The sequence below is a fragment of the Paroedura picta genome, chromosome 2 (assembly GCF_049243985.1).
Source record: "Paroedura picta isolate Pp20150507F chromosome 2, Ppicta_v3.0, whole genome shotgun sequence".
NCBI lineage: Eukaryota > Metazoa > Chordata > Lepidosauria > Squamata > Gekkonidae > Paroedura > Paroedura picta.
The window spans coordinates 40401531-40421225 of record NC_135370.1 but is presented as its reverse complement, the minus strand read 5'-3'; the positions used below and the strand labels follow the sequence as shown (position 1 = coordinate 40421225).

The 19695-nt window shown below is 44.6% G+C and overlaps 1 protein-coding gene across 1 annotated transcript in view; it reads right to left on the bottom strand.

Annotated features, from left to right (window-relative positions):
- The window catches only part of LOC143828644 (uncharacterized), a 429168-nt gene extending 420623 nt beyond the window's left edge, over positions 1–8545 (bottom strand). The window contains exon 1 of the mRNA XM_077318920.1: positions 8379–8545. The gene's annotated coding sequence lies outside the window, so the exon portion shown is untranslated. The remainder of the gene's footprint in view (positions 1–8378) is intronic.
- Between the last annotated feature and the right edge of the window lie 11150 nt (positions 8546–19695).

Sequence of the window (19695 nt, the reverse complement as noted above, 5' to 3'; positions counted from 1 at the left end):
AGGCTCAAAGCGGCTTACAGTCACCTTCCCTTTCCTCTCCCCACAACAGTCAGAACAGTTTTATCAGTGCTGTGGCGAGCCCAAGGTCACCCAGCTGGCTGCATGTAGGGGAGTGCAGAATCGAACCCGGCATGCCAGATTTGAAGTCCGCACTCCTAACTGCGACACCAAACTGGAAGGCAGTGGCAAACCACCTCTGCTTCTCACTTCCCTTGAAATCTCCACACTGAGAGCCAGTGTGGTGTAGATCAGGGGTAGTCAACCTGTGGCCCTCCAGATGTTCATGGACTGCAATTCACATGAGCCCCTGCCAGCAAACTCTGGCAGGAACTCATGGGAATTGTAGTCCATGAACATCTGGAGGACTACAGGTTGACTACCCCCTGTGTAGAGGTACCACAGCTTCTAATCTGGCGAGCCTTGTTTGATTCCCTGCTCCTCCACCTACAGCCAGCTGGATGACCTTAGGCTCGTCACAACCCTTATTAGGGGAGGGGCGGGGCGGCACCGGTGTCGACGCATCAGTCGGCACACGCACACAGGCACAGGGCGCCACCCGTCCCCCTGCGCTGTAGCGCTGGCTGCTTCAGGCTGGAATGGCCGCTTCGGCAGCCCAAGTACCCAACCGTAGCCCTGATACTGCTGCTCTAATACAGCAGTTCTCTCAGAGCTCTCTCTGCCCCACCTACCTCACCGGGTGCCTGTTGTGGGGAGGGGAAGCTGCTTTGAGACTCCTCCTGATAGAGAAAAGTGGGGTATAAAACCAACTCTTCTTATTCTTGGATTGTTATAAATCATGGATGATTTAATGACATTTTACACACACACACACACACACACACACATACAAGCAAGGTAAGAGCCATAAATGCAAAATGAATGAATGAATGAATGAATGAATGAATGAATGAATGAATGAATGAATGAATGAATGAATGAAATTTCCAATTTTGGGGGGAAAGGGGTGTGCTGAAGTTACTTTAGTGTCACACTCGTTTTCCTACAATAGGAAAAAATACATCAACTGTTCATACTAAGTGTTCAATAAGCCCTAACTCAGGACTCATGTGCTGTCAGAGAAACATGAATCAATTTTAAACGGCAGCCAGTATCATATGGGAATGCACTGTAGAGTATTTCACAAAAGCCAATGTTATCGGTGTGGATCCCACACTGGATTCCTGGAGAGGATTTCCTTCTGTGAGGACTTTCCTACCCACCCACCCTCCTCCAGCCCAAAATAACCAAGAGAGGCTGTTCCTAGGAGAAAGAGACCCTTCCGGAACAGGATGAGGGGTATTAAGCAATAAACATTTTTGTTTCAAATAAATAAATGTCATCCATGTAAATCTTCCATGGGATCCAAGACCTTACTTAAAAAAAAATCTCAATATTTCCTTGTGTCCAGATCTTTTTCTTTCTTTTTTTTACTTCAACTTCAAGTTCTAAGTCACATGTGGCCAAGATTTTCCTGTCACATACAGCATTCCACACTGTCTCCTTTTAAAATAGTTCTTTAACATGGCACAGAATGGAAATGAAATGTAGAAAAAAATTTTAAATCATTTCCAGGATCAGAAAATGCTAACATCTTTTGTATTAGATTTTAAGCTCATTCTCTTTCTTTAAAGTACCCTTTAAAGTTACTTTATTTGCATCTGTTCTCCAGCTGCAACACACACACTATTATGTGCAAAGCAATCAAGAACATTAGCAGAACGGATTATATTTACAGCCCAGAAAAATAATTTGGATTTAAAAAAATATGGCAAACAATATAAGCATTTGCTATAAATATAGCCATACAAGACTCAAAATTGTTGTAATACGTTACAATTTTTACAAATATTTCATTCTCTCTTCTTTGATGGCAATCATATCAAATATTCACACTTCTTGCCACAAATTTGGTACGTCACAATCCTCCTTCTAGCTTTGTTTAGCAGCATTAATACTTCCATTTTTAACTGAGGCATCAAATATTTCCTTACACCATTTATCTATCCGAATTATTTTCACCATAACGTTCAGATCCAGGTCACAATTTTTTACTTTACCGATTCTAAGTTCTTCTTTTAGTTAGCTCTTTAATACTAAAGAAAGATAAAATAGGCAACATTTTTTGGGAGGAGGGGGGAAGCATCTGCCATCTTTCCCAGTCATAGTATTTCCCAGTCACAGTATTTTATACACCTATATATTACGTAGTGTTTTTCAGTCAGACACTAGCCGCATAATACCAAGATGACCAAATTTAACAAACCACCTGTGATAGCGACAGAATTTGAACCCAGGGCCTTTAAAGGTGCAAAGGGGTCATAGAAGTCCCCCTCACCCTGTGCCTCAGAGTGCTGATCATAATTTAATACTAATTAGTCACTAGGCTGATTATTCCGTCAAAATATGCTAGACGGAAACAAATTAGATTCCCAGCACATATTTCACACACTGGATCAAGTCTTGCAAGGGTTTCTTTTATTATTTATAAGATCATGTGATACCTTCCTGGTAAAAATGGGTCTGCATGAGGAAGAAGGCAGAAGAAATACAGAGAAATGAAACAATCAGATATCCCCCTAATGATATTTAAAAATAGAAAAATTTTGCCACTGCCACATAGATGCATGTTCCATCTTTTGAGACTTAATGGCTCTCTTGTGGTTTAATGGAGAATTACTTTCAGTAATTGATTATTAAAATTTAAAATTGCTAACCATCTTCATTATTGGGCGAGCGAACATGTTATCCTTGTAATTAAAAAAAGCTTGAGATTCGCTTTCATCCTGTTGACAGGCTGGGCAGACGGACCGAGCGCTGCAGCGTGATGGTTTCGGGCTGCCTTCGTGTTTGACAAAAATAGCCAGCACTTTGCTTTATGATAAAAATGCAGACCGTCCGCAGAGACTTAGCAGGAAATAATGAACAAAGATAAAATAAGAGGAATGACAAAGCCTTAGAAACTAATTAAAGTTTTTAGGTCCAAATATTGCCGATACTCATTTATGCAATTACAATACACATGCTGTTTTTTAGTAAGAAAATGTATTTTTGCACCATATCAGAATATTTCCCACTTAAGGCCAAACCACACGTGCTCCAGATTCAAATTCCACTTTCTGGTATTGGTGCGTAACAAATTATTGCACATATTTTATCTCATCCGAGCTGGAAACACGTAGGGAAGGCTTTTTAACATTTTTGTTAGCATTCACACAGACACGAGAATTCTTCAGCTCCTCTTCCCTCCACCGTGTGTCTAAAAGCTAAATCCAAGGGTGATTTGCATCTGGTCTGAGCATGGACCCACTATCGGAATAAAACCTCTTCTAAACATTGCGGTGGTGGCGGCAGAAAGTACTGTCAAGTCACAGCTGGCATACGGTGGCCCTGTAGGGTTTTCACGGCAAAAGACATTCAGAGGTGGCTTGTCATTGCCTTCCCTCTGCGTCAGTGGTCCCCAACCTTTCTGAGGTTGGGGACCGGCAGGGCATTGGGGCGCGGCCCGCGGCCCGCGCAGGCCACGCCCACGCATCGGGCCGCGCCCGCGAGCCGCGCCCGCACATCGGGCCGCACCCCCGCATCGGGCCGCGCCCCCGCATCGGGCCGCGCCCACGAGCCGCGCCCGCGGGCCGCGCCCGCACATCAGGCCGCGCCCACGGGCCGCGCCCCCGCCCGCATTGGGCCGCGCCCACGAGCCCCGCCCGCAGGGGCGCGCCCCGGCCCCGATTCCCTCTCCCCGCCCTCCCACAGTAAGAAGCTTCCCGGGCCGCAAGCTTGCGGCCTGGGAAGTTTTTTACTGTGGGGGAGGGGGAGGGGCGGGGAGAGGGAGCCGCGGCCCGGCGCCATGGCCTTCGCGGCCCGGCACCAGGCTGCGGCCCGCAGGTTGGGGACCACTGCTCTGCGTCACCACCCTGCGGTTACTTAGAGGCTTCCCATCCAAATACTGGTCACGGCCGGCCTTGTTGAGCTTCCGAAACCTGACAACACCAGCTAGCCTGGGCTGTCCAGGTCGGGGCTCTGAACAATGTCCAATTTTGTTTGTCTTTTTAAATCATCATGACACACTCTAATGTCTGGAGCCCTAGATCGGTCTTTTTCAGCCTTTTGACCATGGAATGTTTTTTCTGGCTTTGAGGAGCCCCAGGAAGTGGTGTCAGCTGGCCACACCTCCCTGTCATACCCCCCATATGTGAAATGTCACTGTGACATCACTGCTTGCATTAACAGGCAGGCTCGAGGAGGACTGAGGGGGGAGAGACAGGAGGCGTTCTAAAGCAGGAGTAGGCATGGAGGCTCCACACCCAGGCATAAAATCATGAGAGAACTCTCATGCCTCATACTTGGGAGGGGAGGGAGAGAAGCAATGGAAGTGGCTGGTTCCCTAACTTGTGGAAAGGCAGCAGACCCCCTCCAGAGCTTCCACGGACCCCTGGGGGTCCACAGATCCCGGGTTGGGAATCCCTGCCCTAGATCCGAAAACAGCTTGGGAAGTTAATTTTGCATAGAACAGGTGGTCTCTTTGTTTGAGGTTGCCTACTGCCTTCAACCCATTCCAGAAGGCAAGTGGTGATGGTGCCAACTTTCTCAGGGAGAAAGAATAGCAGCAAAAGAGATCTAATCAAAAGGCCCTGCTAGCTGGTTCAGGGACTCCCACGTCTAGACACCATTTGTGGATCCTTGCACACGGCGCTTTAGGGTGCTCGAAACACTCCGCGTTCATTGTTTTGTTATCATCATCCTTATAAAAGCTCTACAACAGTGGTTCTCAACCTTCCTAATGCTGCGACACTTTAATGCAGTTCCTCATGTTGTGGTGACCCCCAACCATAAAATTATGCAAGTGTTCTTTCACAGAAATTAAACTGAAACTGACCAATGGCGTGAAGATCCATTGTTCATGATTGCATATAAATTGGTAGGTGCCTTCAGGAGGAGTTGCAACAGTCGTGGTGTCTCCCCCCGCCAAGCGGCTCGCCCAGCCGCAACCCCTGTGAAAGGGCTGTTCAACCCCCAAAGGTTAAGAACCATTGCTCTAGAAGTAAGACAGTTTTACTACATCAATACTGAAGACCCAGAGATAATTTCTTGCCCAAGTCTTCCTAGCAGGCTTCACAGCTGAGGCAAAATCTGTACTAGGAACTTCTCACTCATAGCTACAACACCTCTTGAATTGAGCAATCACATTTAGTGTGCAGTAGTGATCAACTACGACAACTCCTACTGACAATGAAATATTGGTAGTTCTCCATTCATCATTTTGCTTCCAGTAATATTTAGTGAATGCTGCATCGCCCAGACACAGTTTGTTCCTGGTTCCTCATTTCCAGTGGCCTGTGAATGGTTGTTGTTGTTATGTGCGAAGTCGTGTCCGACCCATCGCGACCCCATGGACAATGATCCTCCAGGACTTCCTGTCCTCTACCATTCCCCGGAGTCCATTTAAGTTTGCACTGTGAATGGTAGCACAGGATAACTGAGCTCTATCCAGATGTAATCCAGGAAATGGGGGTCCTATCTCTTTCTCTGAACCTATGGTTGCTGATCTGTGAGTAATATGTTTGACTGTTCCCACAGAATTTAAGAAATCTGACTGCTTAACCAACCATGGATAATTTGAAGGTGAATCTGAGGGGGTCCTTTCGACAATGAAAGTCTATTAGGTCTAATGCTTCCTTCTGCCATACAGCCCCACTAGTCCCCTACTGTCCCCTCTTGTGCTCTGAATGCTGCCCTTTTCTACAAGCTGTTTTGTAAGAGAAGAAGAACTCCTAGAAGAGTCCTTATTACAGAATAATTTCAGCTAATTGACCCTTTCCCTAGACTCTACGGCCATTCTCTTCCTGAGTCCCCCCTCTTACCCCCCCCCCCCGTCCCAGCCTCCTTTCAGGAGGCCGAGAGAGAATAGAGAAGAGATCCATCCCATAAACCTGTTGCATTTACAGTTACAACATAACTAGTTTGTTGGGAACCACTTTTTTAAAGAATCGAAAGAGCACCTGAGCAAATACTTTAATTGTATGTATTATCTCCTTAGGGTTTCTCCAGCTTTCTACCATTACCCACGAAATCACTCTTGTTACCACCATTTAATTCAGAATCCGCCAAGCTACTCCAGCTTGTTCCCAAATGCCATAATTTACAGTTTTAATTAATGGGAAGTGTGTGCAACATCTGTTAGTAAATGGCAATATGTCAAAATCAGCTGCTGTTCCAGACGTCTCTCTGCCTGCCTAAAAATAAAACTAGCTTTCTCCAAGACTTAGCCGAAATTGCGGCACACCATAACTTCCTGTTGCCAGTGAGTCTCCGGCATTTCTTTTCCTTATTCAACTTTAGCAAAAGACGGATGCTTTCGCTCCTCTCTCCAGAGTCTCGTAATGTTATTTGCTAAATCTTTTTGTGTCAGCATGGATATAAGCTATCTCAGTACAATGGAAATGGCAGATTGTGAATAATTAACATCAGGCATCAAGGCATTGACATGTCATTCACTAGTAACACCATGGGACGGAATGCCAATAATACTTTCTAAATATGCCATAGAGGGAATTCCCAGATTCTTAGCGGACCATGCCTTGATACATAATGCATAAGGCTGCATCCGCCTTCCTCTGCAGCAACCGTGCCCAGATGAGAGAAGGTAACTGCATTAGCTTTAAAATATTGAGGACACTGACTTCAAAAAGAAAAACAAACTATTTTGTACAGGGGATTTTTTTTTTCTCGGCAAGCAAAACAATAAATAGCTAAGAATGTGGAGGATAACCTAGCTTTCTGTCGACCGTTTCCAACATTTTAAAACCTTGAGGACATGATTTTTCATCACAAGCTATTTTGTTAAAACAAAAGATCACATCCTGCAGTTTAACAGCCCAAAACAACAGCTTTTTTTTCGGGGGGGGGGGGGGCACAAAGGTACTGAGGCTCAATCCACCATGGACAAGGTACACAGAGAAATAGTCCTCCACTGAAGCAGGCAGCTAAGACCCTTCATATTGAGCGTCCAATGGAAGGTAAAATGTTTCATGTTGAACCCGAGATACTATGGAGGAGGGAAGCTGCCATAAAACTTTAATCCTCGTTTAAGGCCTAGGAGGCCTATACACTTTTTTATTTTTTTTTAGTGAGCATCTGTTCTGCAGGGAATGGAGACTCTGTTTGTTCTGAAGAATATCACCTGCGTTACAAGTGGAATATTACATATTATGGACCCTGGAACACCTTTAATCAAATTCCTTTCTGACCAGTCTTTTTTTTTTTAATTTCAAAGAAATATTGGAATGCAATAATGTTCTGTTCAACCTCCTGCTAAATCTCTGCCCACTTACAAAAACTTGTAATAGTCCTTAATAACATCTATCTTGATTGGTTTTGTAGCCATTTAAACTAATTTTCTGCAATGAAATTCTTCCCCAGCTGTTTTGTGCAGAAGGCGTGGAGAGGGGCCTCTACAACTTTGTTTTACTGTCCTCTTTCTGTAAACAAAAAAAAAGGACCTCAAGCATAACACAATCCCAGTGTATAACCATGACCTCTGGAAGTGGGCTGCCATTTTGTTCCTTTCCTCTTAAGCCATTATGGTATGTTATAATGTGAGGAAATCATAACAACTTCTTAATTCTAATTTTATGTTGAGTTGGCTATTTTGTTCCAGAAAACAGAACCCACCAACAGACACTGGAGCAAAGAGAGAGAGAGAGAGAGAGAGAGAGAGAGAGAGAGTCTGTGTGTGACTGTTTTAAAGCAAACTTTTGCTCAGGCCACCATTGTTATCGCGGAGATACTGCTCCTCTCTCCTATCACAAAAAGTTGATTAACATCCCACAGTCTGAGGAAGAGTGCTTGCACTCGAAAGCTCACGCCTTGAATAAATCTTTGTTGGTTTTACAAGGTGCTACTGGACTCTGATTTTATTGTCCCACAGTAATGGTTATTATGGCAACCAAAGCCAAGTTATTAAATATACAAAACCAGGAGGGGGCTACTCAACAAAAGAAACATCCACCCAAGACATCAAGCGAGGTGGGGTTTGGTTTTCTTCCCTTCATGGAAGCTCCAGCATTTTCTTGTTCACCTTTAGGATTCCCAACCCCAAGGTGGGGCCTGGAATTCTTCCAGAACCTTCAAAGGGCAGATTCTACAGCAGGGGTGGCCAAATTCTAGCTCTCCAGATGTCCGTGGACTACAATTACCATGAGCCCCTGCCAAGTGGCAGGGGCTCATGGTAATTGTAGTCCACAGACATCTGGAGAGCCCCAATTTGGCCCCTCTGCTCCACAGCATAACATTGCTCTCATATATCTCCACTAATTTCACAAGCCAAGGTTTGCAATACAGTTACACATTACACTCAACAACTATGTTAGCAAAGCAGTTACCTTCCACCACCTTTCTTCTTTCACCTTTCAGGGCCCGGGAAAAGGCGGGACGATGTTTTTCCTCACGTGCAGAAAGAGGTTTCTCTTGTTGTCCTGCAGCCAGCCAGAACCACAGACTTTTCTGAACCTTCCTCTCCAAGCCTCTTCCCGGGGCTTGACCGGGGCAGAGCTCAATATCCTGAGTGAAATGGGGAACGTGGCTTGCTTTTAACTTCTGGGACTCTGAAAATGGAGGCTTTAAAGCGACAGTACACTCAGGGATTGGGATTGTTAGAAGGCATTGCTATGGGAGCCATATTGTAGCAGGACTGCTCAGGGCTGGCTGGAGCAGAAGTAGGTCTTGCAGAACGTTGGCCCCCACCTTAAAGGAGGCACCTGTGCCTTCAGCATGGGAGACCCTCTTCCTGCATGGAGGTTTTATCCCAGTGGATCAGGGCAGATCCTCAGCTTTGCAGGGAGGTTGTTCCAAATCTGTAAAGTCCTGACAAATTGCAGATGATTTCTGGAATGGGTTGCCAGCTCCAGATCATCTGGGGATTTGGGGGTGGGCGGAGTGTGAATCCAGAAGAGGGTGGGGCTTGGGGAGGCCTTTCAATGGAGTATAATCCCATGAGTCCACTTCCAAAAAGGCCAGGTGGATGGATTTAATAGGACTGATCTGTGTCACCACGAGATCACTTATAGTCCCAGGAGATCTCCAGTCACCACATGGAGGTTGAGAACCAGGCTTTCTTTCCTCCTTTAAGCTAACAAAGACAATTCTGGTCCTGCCTGCATTTCCAGGTCCTGAAATCTACAGACAGCCTCATCAGTGATCTAGTTTTAGGAGCCAGTCCCTGACTCTGCAGACCCCTTGCTGAGAGACAGCAATCTGCCTGGACAATTCTAAGAAATACTCCACATGAATCATCTAGGCTGTAAGGGGGAAGGTAAGTTGCTATGGATGTTTCAAACGAAGTTGAATATTTTTCCTGGAAAGGTTTGATATCATAATACACTTGAATTTTAATCGATGTAGTTCTTTTAATTGGATTTTGCGTTTGTTGCACATATCCCCTTACCTCCTTGAATAAAGAATGCATGTCCTTTATATTAATACCAGCGTTTAATTTCCCCACCAAACAAATATCGTTCAAAGTGTTTTTAATTTTCTTTAGTGAAATAGCATTTTATGCCTCTTAGGAATGTCCTCTTACACTTTTGGAGGGAGGGAGGGGGTTAATATTTGTGTTTTTAATCTTGGTTTATTTCACATTTCTTAGTTTATTGTTGGGAGCAATGCTTCCAGCATCTAAATTTGGATCACAGTATATTATTAATATTTACAAAACAGTGTACGATGCAAAAGTATCTATTGCTATACTGGCAAATGTATGATATACTTGTGGGCGTAACTCCAATTCTGTGATGTCCCCCAGATAGCCACAAAAATCAGGAAGACACACCTAACAATGTACCGTACATGTTCAGTGACTGAACGTTGCTATTCAGGCTCTCAGGATACCAGTTGTTACAAGCATAGACCACTCCCTTTCATTTCAATAGAACTATTAATGACAGTACCCATTTTTCCCCAGTTACGGTAAATTCATTTCTTAATGGATGTACATTAATTGCATTAAAGTTTGCCATCTTATGGCTTGGGTCATGGTTTAGCACTGGAAAGGTTTGTAAGGATTTATTTTTTCTCCCCTCCTCTCTTCTTTGCTCCTGACCAAAAACCATACACTTAGTGCCATATATCCAATGATGGATGGAGTTGCTCTCTGCGCCGGTGTTTATATGCCATCCATAACTGATGACAGTATTAACCTCTGTTTTTCAGTGTCTAATACATGTCACAAGTGAAAAAACTGTGGATAAATGTAGTCTGGAATATGTTCTGGGTTTCTGTTGGTGTTTTTGTTTTTAAGAGAAATAATGAGGGGGTGGTGGAAAGCCAAAACTGAGTTAAAGATTTCAGGGGGAAATCTGACTGTGTTTAATTAATCTTCCATCTCTACTAGTTGCTTTCAAGTGAAACGGGCTCTTTACTAGCTCCTTTTGAAATGTTAAGACGGGTATTCCCTGAGCTATTATCATTAGCATATGGATGTGTCTTGGTGTTAATTTCTGCTTTTATTGAATGAAATGTACGTTTAAAATGGAGCCCTTTCATACTAGGCACAACTGGGGTGTGAAAACGATTATGGGAGCGGGAAGGAACAGACCCTATTATAAAATTGCAACAGAATTTGTGCCTCCGAGATATGTAGGTTCATATTTTAGAGCTTCCAATTCACCAAAACGAACAGATTTCTGGAACACCGTAGGAAACAGGAGCCGATGCCAGGATTAGAATCCCACTGCTAGGTGACAGAACTCATTAATGGGGCTAACAGCACCATAAGAAAAATAGGTTATTTTGAACAGCTCATTTGTAAGAAGAAGAAAGTTGAAAATCAGCCTGCAAGTTAAAGTAGAAGCAATTAGTTTCATACCTACAGCAAAGTTCATTGAAGTGTTCCTTTCCAATTTCTTGTAAAAAGAAAAGGGGGGGAGATTAGAGGGTTTGATTCAGTTGCTAGGGAAGTCCCTGCCACCAGTGGCTTCCAAGGGAACCGGCACCTCTTCAGATTTGAGTTTGAACATATAGTAGCAAGTCGCGCCATGGGACAACTTGATCTCTTTGCAACCGGAAGGCATCAAAGCATGACGTCCTCCGACCCATTTGCAGCGCTGTGTAAGAGACGGCCTCTGTGATCGATGACTGTATTCACTGTCCTTGGCTCCCAATCTTGTTCTTTCCCATGCATTATATTTACCAACACTGCATTCTTGATTCCGCTACTGGCTGTGGTGATCACTCGTTTGGATCCAGCCAGGGTTTCTTAAATCACTATCTTTCCCCTTCCTCCCCATCCCTATGCAGATCCCATGATTCCCAACATAGCCCTTTTGATGCTCATAGGGGACCCCCCCCCTTTTTTTCAGCAGCAAGGAAACACTAAAGAAGGTCACACCATGCACGGGAGATTTGAACTCAGGTCTCTCAGATCCTAGTTCCTATTCAAACCACTAATCCACAGTGGCTCACCAAACTAGGCCTAAATGCACATTACAGGGCTCGGGTGACTGTTCCAGTAGCTGCTGACTTGACTTTTATGCCACAGTCTTACCCACTAGGGGAAATTATTTGTAGCAATGGGCTGCATGTAAGTTTCCTCAACAGGGCAACTCTGTGGCCCTTTCAGGTCAGAAAAATAACAGTGGGACATTAAGCCCTTGTGCACAACAGCCCCACTCTAAATTGGGCTTGCACATGCATAAGAATTAACTCCAAAAGCACAAAACTCACAGAACACACCCAGTAACTTGCAAAAAATCATTAACAGCATGATGGCATTGTGTCGCCTTGAGGGGGAGGGGGGAGAGTGATGGCATGCCTCTCTAAGAATCACAGCAAACATTACGGTTTTACCATAAAGTTTCAGATAATTCCTAGAGAAGCATGCTGTCTCTTCCAGATTTTCCCTGGAAGCAATGAAACAGCACTGCATTACCTCCCGCCAGATTCCCCTGGTTGTGAGCCACTGTCTGGCAACCAACATGCAAAAGACATGAAGAGATCATAGCGACAGTGCTGGCCGTTCGACTCTTGGCGATCCAATGGCTCAACTGTCACCACGATTTTAGATCTTGCACCACTTCTTTTAGCTGTGTAATGTTCTGGCTGCTGTCCATTTTGATTGTATCTACCACGTTCTTTGTTGGCCTGGTTTCTTTTTACCACTGACCAATCCTAGCATATTTGCTTTCTCCACTGAGTTGGATCGCATGATACGGCCAAAATAAGTGAGCTGGAGTTTAGCAGTTTTGCCTTCCAGTGATATATCAGGCTTTATGCACTGTAGAATTCCCTTGTTTGTCATTTTTGCTGTCCCCTGGGATCCACAGAAGCCTTCTCCAACACCAGAGTTCAAATAAATCAATTCTCTTGGCCAACTTCTTCCATCGTCCAACTTTCACAGCCATAAGGGGCTATTGGAAATATCAACTAATCTATATTTGGTAGTCAGGAATATCATAACGTGTACTTAGGCCCTGCCCTTTCAGTTTTCCCATGTCTGTGGCATGGTACACCCCCCCCCCCAAAAAAAAATCTTATTTACATAGACCAGTTATTGTCAAAAAGTGTTTAGCTTTTATGTTCAGCTGGCATGAGAGATTGTTATGCCGGTGGTCTATGCAAAAGGATATCAGTGCCCTTGGGTTTAGAGCAATTCTAATCCCACCATGAACGATACACTGATTTGGTGTGGTGTTTGCCTGATATCACCCCAAACAAATACACACAAGTGACTGTGTGAAGATGCACCCACACATATACATCACCCTGGTAGTCTGTGAAACTGTACAGATTTCTGTTCATGATTTAACTCATCATGTTGCTTTGTAAATACATTTTTGCACCACCCATCCTTTAAGGGGTCAGCCACTTGTGATTTTTCTATTTCTGCACGCATGGTGATTTCTTCTGCTCCAGTCCCAGAGCGTATACAGTGTGAGTATTCTTTTAGCACTACAGATAATAAAAAGGAGCCACGAGGGACGGCAAGAAATAATATTAGCTAGCACACCCAATATTTACTTAGCCAATCTCTTTTGCATGTCTGCCATTTCCCCGGGTATGGATGTTTTTTTTTTCCTGTTTGTTTTGCTTGCTTCCCATCTTAGCAACCCAAGAGCATTTCAAGCAGAAACGTATATTTTCTTCAGCCCTTGCATGGAGTGTATATATAATAATAGTAATAATAAAACACATCTTTCTCAGCATCAACAGGGAATAAGTAGGAAATGTACAGAAAACTCTACCATCATGGAGTGAGATGATGGGCACGGTTCTCTTTTTAGCAGTTTCAGCCACCATTGTCAACATGCTGTTTGTTATTTATAAAAATGTTGCAATGTGACAAAAGTAATGCAATCCATCAGGCTCCAATCAGAGATGAATCTGGCAGAGGGGAAGTGGAGTGGATGGGGTGATATTTCTGTTGTTCATTCAAGGTGGCAGTTTCGGAGACTTGATCAGAAGGTTTGCTTAACTTTGTTTACTCAATTTTAAAAGAACATGGATTAATCCACTGAGCAAAACCTGAAGGAATCCCAAAACTGCATGGATGCCTGCCAGTATATCACTGTTTTACCTCTTTCTGCCACAGATTGAGTTTTACCATTATTTCGCTCACCTGAACTCATTTCCAAGACTTTGCGTGTTTGCGTGTGTGTGTGTATGGGGGGGGGGGGGTTCCTGTGTTTCGTTGGTTTTGACCAGGGCCAGGGCATTTTCGGTGGAATGAGCTCCAAGAAGAGCTTAGGGCCCTGTTAGAACTATGACAGGTCCATAGGACCCGTAAGATGGAGCTCTTCCATCAGGTGTCTGGATGAGGCCAGGTCAAGGAAGATCTGCTGGGTCCCTCCTCCGAACACCCTCCTTGAGGCATTGGGTTGAAGGGTCCATCGAGTCTGCTGGGGGGGGGGGGTAGCACAGTTGATTTGTGGGAATTTTATGGGCAAATGTGGGGATTTTATTGTATTTTATGGTCACTGTTGTAAACCACTGCAAGCTGGCCTGACTGAGTGCAGCGATCAATACATCTAAATAATAATAATAATAAATAATAAAGCTGTAATCCTGTACTTGGGATTCTCAGTCAGCCAATATTGTCCTGACCTCTCACCCACAGCAGTGGCAACAGCACCTGAGATGCAGCAGAGCTAAGGCATGCTTGAGAATTGGAGCTTAAGCAACTGGCGTGCTTTCTGCCAACAGCCCCATCAGGATAAGTTGGTGGTGGTACGTCCCACACAGTAGCTCCCAGCCAAAGTACCACTGTAGCCAGTTGCAGGGCTGGCAGAAGGAAAGAAGGTTTTGGGTGGCCCACCAAGAAGACAGATGGGAAAATACCAGGGCCCTGATAACTCTGGGGGACCCATGAAACTCCTATATTAGAGATTCCCAACCGGGGCTCCCTGGAACCTCGAGGCTCCATGAGAGCTCCCCAGGGGCTCCCTGACCTTTCCCTTCTACCCTGCCCTACTGGACCTGGCCACAAACTATTCCTGGCATTGGCATGAGAGTAGAGAACCAGCCGCTTCCATTGACCTGGGGTAGTTTTTGTGTTTTCTTACCTGGGAAGGGGGATGCAGCATGGATGCCTACTCCTGCCTCAAGCCACATCCTTTCTCTCCCCTCCTCCATTCCTCCTTGGGCATGGCAGGGAGGCGTGGCCAGATGACATCACTTCCAGCCCAGTTACAGGGGCTCCTCAAAACCTGGCAGATATTTCAGGGGCTCCTCCAGAGTCGAAAGGTTGAAAAAGACTGTTCTAGGATAACAACTGATCCCCAGATGTCACAGATCAGTTCTGCTGGTAAAAATAGCTGTTTGGGGCTCTATGGCATTATATTGCACTCCCCTCCCAAATTTCCAGGAATTCCCAACCCAGAGCTGGCAACCCTAGCAAGTCATATGATTTATTTTCATATGATATCTGGGGGATGTGAAGAAAGATGGAAGACATCTTTCCTGGTGGAATGAGCTCCCGGAAGAGCTGAGGGCCCTAACGGAGCTTTCTCAGTTTTGCAAGGCCTGAAAAACAGAGCTCTTCCGCCAGGTCTTTGGTTGAGGCCAGAATCAAGAACAACTAGGATCCCTCCTCCAGCCAATGTGATCCCATTATGAGAATCTTCACCCTGTGATGATTTACTGAGAGATGGGGGAGGAATGGAGGCTATGCTCCGTCTTTGGTGTTTTATTATATTAGGGGTTGTGACTGTTTCACTGGAGTTTTTACTTGGTTTTATGTAACCTGCTACGAGTCCATAGAGAGTGGCGGGATATAAATTGAAATAATAAATAAATCTCGAGCAGTAGTATCTAATAGGGGCATTATGTTTCCACAAAGACTTTCTCTTCTGTTTTACATGTGTATTCTCCACTCCACCCCCCCTAAAATCAGGCTAAGCAGGTTGAGAGCGATACAAGAAACTGGGATCTTAATTTAATAGTAACAAAATGGAAAATGCCTGAGGACAACAGCATAACTAATATATCAGCTAATGTACTGGGCTTAGAAATAAAATTCACTCTTTCCTTTTCTTCCGTTCACAGAACCCATTCAAAATACATGATAAAGGAAATGAAAGCTTGCTGGAGGGCTTTCCTGAGACGTGTAGTCATGAGATTCAGATCTGTTCTCCTCCAGCACGGTGTAGTGGTTAAAGAGCTTCAGACTATAATCTGGAGAAGTGGTTTTTATTCTCCCCCCCCCTCCGCATGCAGCCTGGGCTAGTCACAGTCCTGTTATGGCTGTTCTCACAGAGCAGCCTAGTCAGAGCTCTCTCAGCCCCACCTACCTCACAGAGTGTGTGTGGTGGGGAGAGGAAGAGATGTGTTTTTAAGCCACTTTGGGACTCCTTTGGATAGAGAAAACTGGAGTATAAAAAACAGCTCTTCTTGTGCAGAATGAGCTCTTTTGCTGCTAGAGGCGAAAATATTTTTCTGCTATTGCTCTGGTGTTGTAGTTATAAAGATAATAATATTCCAGAGGAAAGTCCATAAATCTCTGGTGCTCTCTCATGTGGTCACTTGGGGAACGTGGAACGCTTAAGATGTAAAAGCAAGGCAGAGAGATTTCCTTCCCTTGAAGTTTGAAAAGCTCTTGAGAATCACTGTATTTCAGACTAAGTAAACCAAATGAGTGCTACCATTTAGCTCCCTTATTCTATGGTCTTGGCACCAGGATCTTTGCCTCCAGTTAATACAAGCACACCTCTATAACATCCTCTTTTGTACCCTTGCAACTAGGTTTGCCAGCTCTCAGCTGGGAAAAAAACTGGAATTTTGGGAGATGAAACCTGGGGAATGCAGGCACCTCAGCAGGATAACATGCCAATGAGTCCACTTCCCAAAAGCAGCCAATTTCTCCAGAGAAAACTGGTTTTGGTTGTCTGGAGAAGAACTGCAATAGCAAGAGATCCCCGGGTGCAACTCTACAGCCAAGCAGCCTTGTGATCAACCGGAACCCCATCATCAGGTCCGAAGGCTTCCGCAGGCAAAATCCCTGGACAGAAAACTAACAATTAAAACATAACAACTCACTGCAATTGTTTGCTAGTGATCACTAGAAGGGAAATGGGGAGAGGTGTCTTTGTTCCCCATTATTCTGGAACAAAATAAATATTTGCCCATTAACAGCAGCATAAAGACCAGACTTCGGAAGTGACATTTCTCCAGTAACAGAGGTAATCACATGTTATTTAGTTGTCTAATAAAATTGACAGCAATCATCAGGAGTTTTTTGGTGCTAAATCACATGGCCCAAAGGGAGAGAAAACAGCCTGTTTACTTAGAGCAGCCTTTCTCAACTTTTCTACCATTGAGAAACCCCTGAAACAATCTTGAGGCTTCAAGAAACCTCAGAAGTGGCATGATCATGCAGAATACGGTTGGGAAGCACAGCTGTGTACATGCCCACCCGGGGACCCTCCCCTTCCCACCCCCGTCATGGGCCATTGGGGGGGGGGGAGTCAGCATGACCATATTAAGGTCGCATCACCCAGTACGTGTTTAACAAATATTAAAAATATATGTAAAATTAAATTAAATCCCACCCATTCAGGAAACCCTTCCAGGGCTGTCAAGAAACCCCTGGCTTAGAGTTTCTCTTTTCTTCTTTCCTTCCATCCTCAACTCTCCCTTCCCCCACCCCTTAGCAGGAAAGTGGTTAAAGAGAGGCAGCACTTAAGTAAGGAAAATGTTTCTCCCAATCATTTTTACATATTATGATGAACTCCTGGTTCAATAGACACTTTGCTGTTTCGGAGCTTTTAAAGATTTCCCGACTGGGACTTGGCAGTACTAATTCAGGATTAGAACATCTTCAACATCCAGCCCCTGGCTAGTGTGGTAGTTAAGGGTTTTATTTTTTTTAAAATGTCAATACACACTTCCCTGCCAGGTTTGATCATGCAAAATGCCTGTACCTGTGGCCTTTTGAGAAACCTCCACGATAAGTAACAGTGCGTGTTTCCCTGGCTTTAAAGTGAATCTTTGAATGCAATTTCCTATTTAACCCCAGCAAGAAGATAAAAACTAACCTAATAGCTATAGGTCTAGTTAGGATGTGTATCTGAATGCACAAATGCTACTACACCGGCAGCGTTGCCGAACTGTCAGGGGGAAACTAGCAGTTCTGTCCGTTTCTATCCTTTTTGGTTCCAGATGGTTGTCCTGATTCTGTGGCTGGTCTGCCCTGTGCCCCTGGAATAAAAAAAACAATCTATAAAAATATACAGGCCGCTAACAGCTGTTTATGGAGAACAGTTAGGGATGCCAGCCTCCAGGTGGGAATACACCCAAAGCAAACGAAACCAATATGCAAAAGGTTGTGTCTTCTTGAGATGTATTAAATCCTAAATAATTTTGCAACCAGAACGGGGTCCCAGGTATTCAATCCCTCTTCCTGTTGTTTCTTCAGTGGTTGCAATTGTGGTCTTAATGTAACATCATATAACATCACCAGTATTGCAAGGTACAGGATATCACATAGGCACATAGTCTCTTCAGTAAAGGGGTCACTTCTTCAATTGTGCCACAAAATTATTTGGGATTAAATAAATCTCAAGAATTGTATTTCTACAAGAAACCAACGGTGTTTCTTCAGGTAGCCTCCAGGTGAGACCTGGGGATCCTCTAGAACACGGGTAGTCAAACTGCAGCCCTCCAGATGTCCATGGACTACAATTCCCAGGAGCCCCTGCCAGCATTCGCTGGCAGGGGCTTCTCGGAATTGTAGTCCATGGACATCTGGAGGGCCGCAGTTTGACTACCCCTGCTCTAGAATTACAGCTCATCTCCCGACAAAATGGCAGCTTAGAGGTTGGATGGTATGGCATTACACCCCATTGAAGTCCTTCCCCTCCTCAAACCCCTCCCACTGCAGGCTCCACCCTCAGTCTCCAGGCTTACCCACCCCAGAGCTGGTCACTCTACAAACAGTGCTATAGTTCAAATGAACCAAAGCCTTACACGTTTTGTGAGGGAAAGAGCCACTGTGGTGGTGTAGCAGTATGTCAGACTAGGATCTAGGAGACCCAGGTGGGAAGCCACACGCTACAATAGAAGTTGGCTGAGTGACACTCTTTCAGCCTAACCCACCTCACAGGGTCGTTGTGAAGGTAAACAAAGAAGGGGAGAAATATCTTGAACTGCTTTGGGGAGGAAAGTACGGCATAAGTATTTATTTTTGTATTTATATACAGCCACATTCCATTCAGACTTGCGGCGGTTCACAATAAAACGATTAAAACCAGCATAACCCCATTAAAATTAACATTACTAAACATTAAAAGATGGTGATAAAGAGTTCTAACCCCCCACCCTCTCCCTCTGTCCAACTATAGAGGGCCAGAGCTCTTCCTTGTTAGGAGCGAGGATCCAGATGTATCAATCCGGAAGGATCCACTGATGGAAACTTCAGGACTCACCCTGGCCTCAACCATATGCCTGGTGGAAGAGCTTCATCTTACAGGCCCTGCGGAAAGCTGACCATTCCGACAGGGCCCGTAGCTCTTCAGGGAGCTCATTCCACCAGGTTGGAGCCCTGGACAGCCAGCAGATTCCTACCTGCAAAGCATAGCGTCCTGCAGGGGGCATAAGGAGACAGGAGGTCCCACAGATCGATGTACATGTTCTACAGACTGTTTTATGTATGGTTCTCTGTTATAATGTAAACCGCCCTGAGCCTCCGTGGAGGGCGGTATAGAAGTATGATAAATAAATAAATAAATAAATAAATAAATAAATAAATAAATAAATAAATAAGTAGGGCTCAAGTCACATATAGCCTTAAAGGCTATCTAAGTCAGGGATTCTCAACCAGGGTTCTGAGGAACCCTGGGGTTACACAACAGTTTCCCAGGGATTACACCACCTTTTCCAGTAGTTCAGATGGCCACTGACATCGCCGGAGCCCTCTTCCCCTGTTGTTCTACAGGCCTACTCTCTTTCTCCACAATGGAAACTGTAAATGACGGCTTGGCTGTCTCTCACATCTTAGTTCCGTGCCTACTTTTCTGAAGGGCCATGTCACCATGGGGTTCCTTGAAGCCTGAGGAATATTTCAGGGGTTCTTCTATGGAGAAAAGGTTGAAAAAGTTGATCTAAAAAAAGAGAACGTTCCCTTTCCATCTTCTCTGAACCCTAAACGAGACAAGGAATTCTTCTCCAGGAATGGAATAACTATGGCAGAAAGAACCAGAGTTTTAAAAAAAC